A 6,130-nucleotide genomic window follows, 5' to 3' on the forward strand; every position below is an offset into this window, starting at 1 on the left:
CAAGCTATCTTCGATGCTTGGTCACTGAAGAGGACTACGCAAAAATGGATGCAATGGACGTTGCATGTTTGTTCAACGAGGCCCAGCATGCTCTGAAACGGGTAAGTTTAAGGGCTGCTATCTTTTTATGACTTTGAATTGCAGATATCTCTAACATTTTCTTCCTTTCTTGTAGGATTCGATGTTGTACCACGAGGCCTTTCTCCGAATCTGAGAGGAACGCAATGCCGAGGTCCAGGGCCTCACAGAGAAATGTGATACTTACAAGCTTCTTAGTGAGAAGCTTCAGGTAAACCTGGTAGAGGCTAGAGAAGAGCATGCCGAGATGGCCGAGCAGGTATTATGAGTTCTTCGTGACAGCGAGGCTGAGTTGGATATAATTACTAACGATCAATTTCTGCAGGTCCGACAAAGGTTTGAACAGATCAAGGACTTCCAAACGCAAATAGATGAAGTGTGAGCCGAGGCCGAAGAGTTCAAGGGATGCATGGACATTCTGGCTGCACAGAAGGAAACCGCTCAAGCAGAGCTGGATTCGGCCAAGTCACAGCTTCGATATGTAAAATAGAATGCCTCGGTTCAAGCGAAGAAGGTCGAGGATCTCAAGTCTAATTTAGCCAGTTTGGTCAAAGAGCTCGAGGTTGCCATATCTGAAGCGGTCGTGGCCAATTCTAAGGCCCAGACTACTTCGGCCCAATACAGAGTCGACGCCGAAGCCACTCTCGAGCAGGCCAGGGGCATGGTGGATGATTCGAAGTGGCAGGACCGAAGGGAGTCTCTCGAAGGGGTCATTGAGAAAAGTTTTGACATATCTGCCGAACTCGAGATCGCCAAGACTGAGGAAGCAAAGGCTCGAAAGTTAGCATTTCCTGACGAGGGTTCCGAGAATGCGAGAGGATCTGGTGGAGAAGACTCCGAGGGTGAAGAAACTTCCTCTAATAATGACTGTGCTACATAGGCCTAGTAATTTTCATTTTTTCTTCGACGCCGATCGACCCTTGTAAAGATTTTTTTTTTGATCGGGCCATGCAGCTCTTATAAGAAAAACTTTGATATATGAAAATTTTTTCCTTCCATGGTTCCCTAATCCGTTGTCTTTTAGTTATTTTATGCAAATGTCAAAGTACTTTAGCGCACAGTTATATAGTTGTATTCAACGGTCCCAGATCGGACATTCGAACTTAACCTGAGGCAGTTTCTGATAAATCGGAGCCGAGTGAGATCATTTATCCGCACTCGGAACAAGGTAATCTTTGAGTTTGATGTTCGAGTGAGAATGTTATCTCGAATTTGAAATTAGGTGGCCCTTAGGCTCGAAGAACAGTTCCCGAGTGGGAATTTATTCGAACTCGAGTTAGTAGCCGAGTAAGGGTGATATTTCGAACTAGAAGTGAGAATAGCCCTTAGGCTTTCATATTTGGCCGATCTGGCCTTTGTAGAACGATAGTTTTAACACATATAAGGCTTTTTACCCCCCTTTTTGGCTTTCAAGAATTCATGTTCGCAAAAATTGTAATGCCTTAGCATGAAATAATGAAGTCGTGTTCGAGAGTTCGAACAAATTCTTGCTTTGATTGCCTTTCTGGGTTAAGGCATTATCAGACTTCGATATTTATCGACTTTTTTTCTCGAAAATATCTTAAGTATTAGGATTCCGCCGAGGATAGCCTTTTAGAACCAGTTGTGAAAAAGTTTGAAGGCATGTTTTGTTAAGTAATTCGAACGTCTCCGAGCCGTGTTAATTTGGCCGTATCCTTTTAATTCGAGATTTGCCCCTTGGGCTTATTTTTCCGTTTTACTTCGAGCTTGCCCGAATTATTAGTCCCCGAGTGGGGATGCTATGGCCTATAAAAATCGAGGTTTGCCTTTTTAAGGTCTTATAATCTCGAGATTTTAATAATTCAATCTCTTCTATTTATCTCGTCTATTCTTCGAACGACAGTCCCCGAGTGTGGGGTTAGTTGTTCGAACTTCAATTATGATCGGCCCTTAAGCTGGTTTACAAAATAAATCAAAAGTATGAATTTGTAAAGTAAAATGTTTTTAAGGCATGAGATATTGGGCAAGGAAAACTTACTTCTCTTAATAGATACACGCGTACATGTTTGATGTCAGGGCTTGAGCAACCTATATGGGCACGATTCACTCGACCGTTTGGCCCTTACAAAATTTACCTATCGAGACCCTACTATCACAAAGTGATTTCCTTGCAACAAAGTTGACATTCAGAGGTGATGCCCCCTAGTATTCGAGGTTGATTATAGGAAAGCTTCGGATACTGTTGAATTGTTCTACGTTAGCATGAACAATGGTTGTCTCGTTAAAAACCTCGCCGGAAAAAACCCATTTGGGACAAAAAACTGGTCTAAGGGAAAAAGAGTGCAATGCGTGCTTTCAGACCTAAAGACTCCGTGTTGAAGAATCCATCGTCGTCCTCGATCGAACACCTGCAATTGTTTAACTTATAATATAAATGAAAATGGAGAAGGTCATACCTTAGCAATATTATCGCTTTAGGAGTGATACGTTCTAATTGTTTGGTAATTGTTCGCCGTTCGTGCCGAGCCTGTAGGATCCCTTTACGATGATATCGAGGACATGATATGGCCCTTCCCAATTTGGACTCAGTTTTCCTTCATTCGGGTTTTGAGTGTTGAGGGTGACTTTCCTTAGCACCAAGTCCCCAATTTTAAAGTGTCGAAGATTGGTTCTTCTATTGTAGTACCTTTCGATTCGCTGTTTTTGTACAGCCAATCGAACGAAGGCGACCTCGCGTCTTTCATCCAATAATTCTAAGATCGTATTCATGGCCTCGTTATTCGATTCTTCTGTTGCATATCGAAACCTGAGGCTAGGTTCCCCGATCTCGACCGAGATAAGAGTTTCAGCTCCATAGACCAAAGAGAACGATATTGCCCTCGTGTTGGATTTTGACGTCGTGCGGTACGCCCAAAGAACCTCGGGCAATATCTCTCTCCATTTTACCTTAGCGTCGGTCAATCTCTTTTTAAGATTTTGAATAATGGTTTTGTTGGTCGATTCGGCTTGTCCGTTCCCACTGGGATGGTATGGCATTGATAAAATCCTTTTAATCTTGTGATCCTCGAGAATTTTAGTCACTTTGCTACTGATGAATTATTTCCCATTGTTGCATACAATCTCGGCAGGCATCCCGAATCGACATATAATATGGTCCCAAATGAAGTCTATTACTTCTTTTTCTCTGACTTTCTCGAAAGCATGTGCTTCAACCCACTTAGAAAAATAATCAGTCATAAATAAAATAAACTGAGCTTTACCTAGAGTCGATGGTAGAGGGCCGACGATGTCCATTCCCCATTTCATGAACGGCCATGGGGATAAGACCGAGTGGATCTGCTCCTCGGACTGATGAATCATCAGTGCATACCTTTGGCATTTGTCGCATTTTCGGATGAACTCTTTGGTATCATTTTCCATATCAGCCCAATAATACCCTGCTCTGATAACTTTGTGAACCAGTGATTCGGAACCGGAGTGGTTCCCACAAGTGCCTTCGTGAATTTCTCGCAGGACATAGTCGGTGTCTCCTGGTCCCAAACATATCGCCAATAGCCCATCGAACATCCTACTGAATAGCGTTCCATCCTCGGCCAAGGTGAATCATGCTGCCTTCGTGCGTAGAGTCCTTGACTCCTTCGGATCTGATGGGAGTTTCCTGTTCTTTAGGTATTCAATGTACTTGTTTCTCCAATCCCAGGTCAGGCTTGTAGAGTTTATTTCGGCGTGGCCTTCTTCGATTACTATTCTCGAGAGTTTTATGACAGTACCCGAATTAAGTTCGTTATCCTCGACCGATGATCCCAAGTTTGCAAGGGCATCGGCCTCACCGTTCTGTTCCCAAGGTATGTGTTGTAAGGTCCACTCTTTAAACCGGTGCAAAGTTACCTGTAGCTTGTCTAAGTATCTCTACATTCGATCTTCTCGGACTTCGAAAGTTCTGTTGACTTGATTTACCACAAGTAGAGAATCACATTTGGCCTCGATGACCTCTGCTCCCAAACTTTTAGCCAACTCGAGACCTGCAATCATGGCTTCATATCCGGCCTCATTGTTAGTTAACTTCGAAATTCTGATAGATTGTCTAATTATGTCACCCGTGGGTGGTTTCAAAATGATGCCCAGCCCGGACCCTTTCACATTCAAAGCGCCGTCTGTGAAGAGGGTCCACACCCCCGATGACGTACCCGATTTTAATAATAGTTCCCTTTCGACCTTGGGCACGAGGGCTGGCGTGAAGTCGGCCATGAAGTTTTCCAAGATTTGAGATTTGATGGTCGTTCGGGGTTGATACTCGATATCATACCCGCTGATCTCGACGGCCCATTTGTCCAGTCGACCCGAAAGTTCGGGTTTGTGCAAGATATTGCGAAGGGGATAGGTAGTTACAGCACAAATCAGATGACATTGAAAATATGGTTTTAATTTCCTAGAGGCGCTTATTAAAGTAAGCACTAATTTTTCTAAGTATGGGTACCGGATCTCGCCCTCATCTAAGGTTCGACTAACATAGTAAACAGGGAATTTCGTACCTTTCTCTTCTAGAACTAGGACCCCACTTACCGCTATTTCTGAGACTGCTAAGTATAAGTAGAGTTGCTCATCCGCTTTTGGGGTGTGAAGCAGTGGTGGGCTCGACAGGTATCGTTTTAATTCTTCCAAGGCCTGCTGACATTCTAGGGTCCATGCAAAATTGTTCTTCTTCCTAAGCAACGAGAAGAATCGGTGACTCCAGTCTGAGGACCTCGAAATGAATCTCCCCAGGGCGGCTATGTGCCCGGTTAGCCTTTGCACGACCTTTACATTATCTATGACCATGATATTCTCGATAGCTTTGATTTTATCGGGGTTAATCTCGATTCCCCGATTGGACACCATGAAGCCAAGAAACTTGCCCGAGCCGACCCCGAATGCGCATTTTTCTAGTTTGAGCTTCATATTGTACTTCCTCAGTATATTGAAGGTTTCCCGCAAATGCTTTAAATGGTTCTCTGCTCGCAGGGACTTAACTAACATGTCATCAATATAAACTTCCATAGATTTCCCTATTTGTTCTTCGAACATTAGATTCAATAGGCATTGATAAGTTGCACCAGTATATTTTTAGTCTGAACGACATTACGTTATAACAATAGGTGCCGTATTTAGTGATGAACAAAGTCTTTTCCTGATCATCAGGGTTCATCTGTATTTGATTGTACCCGGAGTAGGCATCAAGAAAGTTGAGAATCTCGTGGTCGGCCGTGACATCGATTATGCGATCGATATTCGGCAAAGGAAAAGAATCCTTAGGGCAGGCCTTGTTAAAATCTTTATAGTCTATGCACATTCTAAGTTTATTTCCCTTCTTCGGGACTACCACTACATTTGCTAGCCATTCGGGATACTTTACTTCCCGAATGAATCCTATTTTGAGAAGTTTGGTTACCTCATCCTTGATGAAGGCATGTTTGATCTCGGACTGGGGCTTCTTTTTTGCTTCACCGGGCGGAATTTTGGATCCAGACTCAACTTGTGAGTGGTAATTTCTGGCAGGATCCCTGTAATATCGAGGTGGTACCAGGCAAAACAATCCATATTAGCTTTACGGAATTGAATAAATTTTTTCATGAGCTCGGGATTTAATCTCATGCCCAGGTATACCTTTCGATCGGACAGATGGTCGATCAATATGATTTGTTCCAGCTCTTCAACCACTGATTTTATGGCATCAGAATCATCATGGATTATGAAGGATCGGGGGATCATATAGTCATCATCCTCGTAAATTTCCCGTTCCTCCGGTTGGACCGAGGCTGGCGATTGTGGTTGTTATTTGACTTCTAGCTCTCCCTTTAAATTTGATCCCTTTGCTGATGAAAGTGCCGATACCGGTGTCACCTCATCGATCACAAACATCTCCTTGGCAGCGGGTTTCTCCCCGTACACTGTTTTGACTCCCTACGAGGTCGGGAACTTCAGAACTTGGTGAAGGGTCGAAGGCACTGCCATCATGTTATGGATTCAAGGCCTTCCGAGCAGGGCGTTGTACCTCATGTCGCTCTCTATTACATGGAACTTTGTTTCTTGGATGGTCCCGACCACGTTCACT

Source organism: Nicotiana tomentosiformis, chromosome 9 (assembly GCF_000390325.3).
Source record: "Nicotiana tomentosiformis chromosome 9, ASM39032v3, whole genome shotgun sequence".
Lineage (NCBI taxonomy): Eukaryota > Viridiplantae > Streptophyta > Magnoliopsida > Solanales > Solanaceae > Nicotiana > Nicotiana tomentosiformis.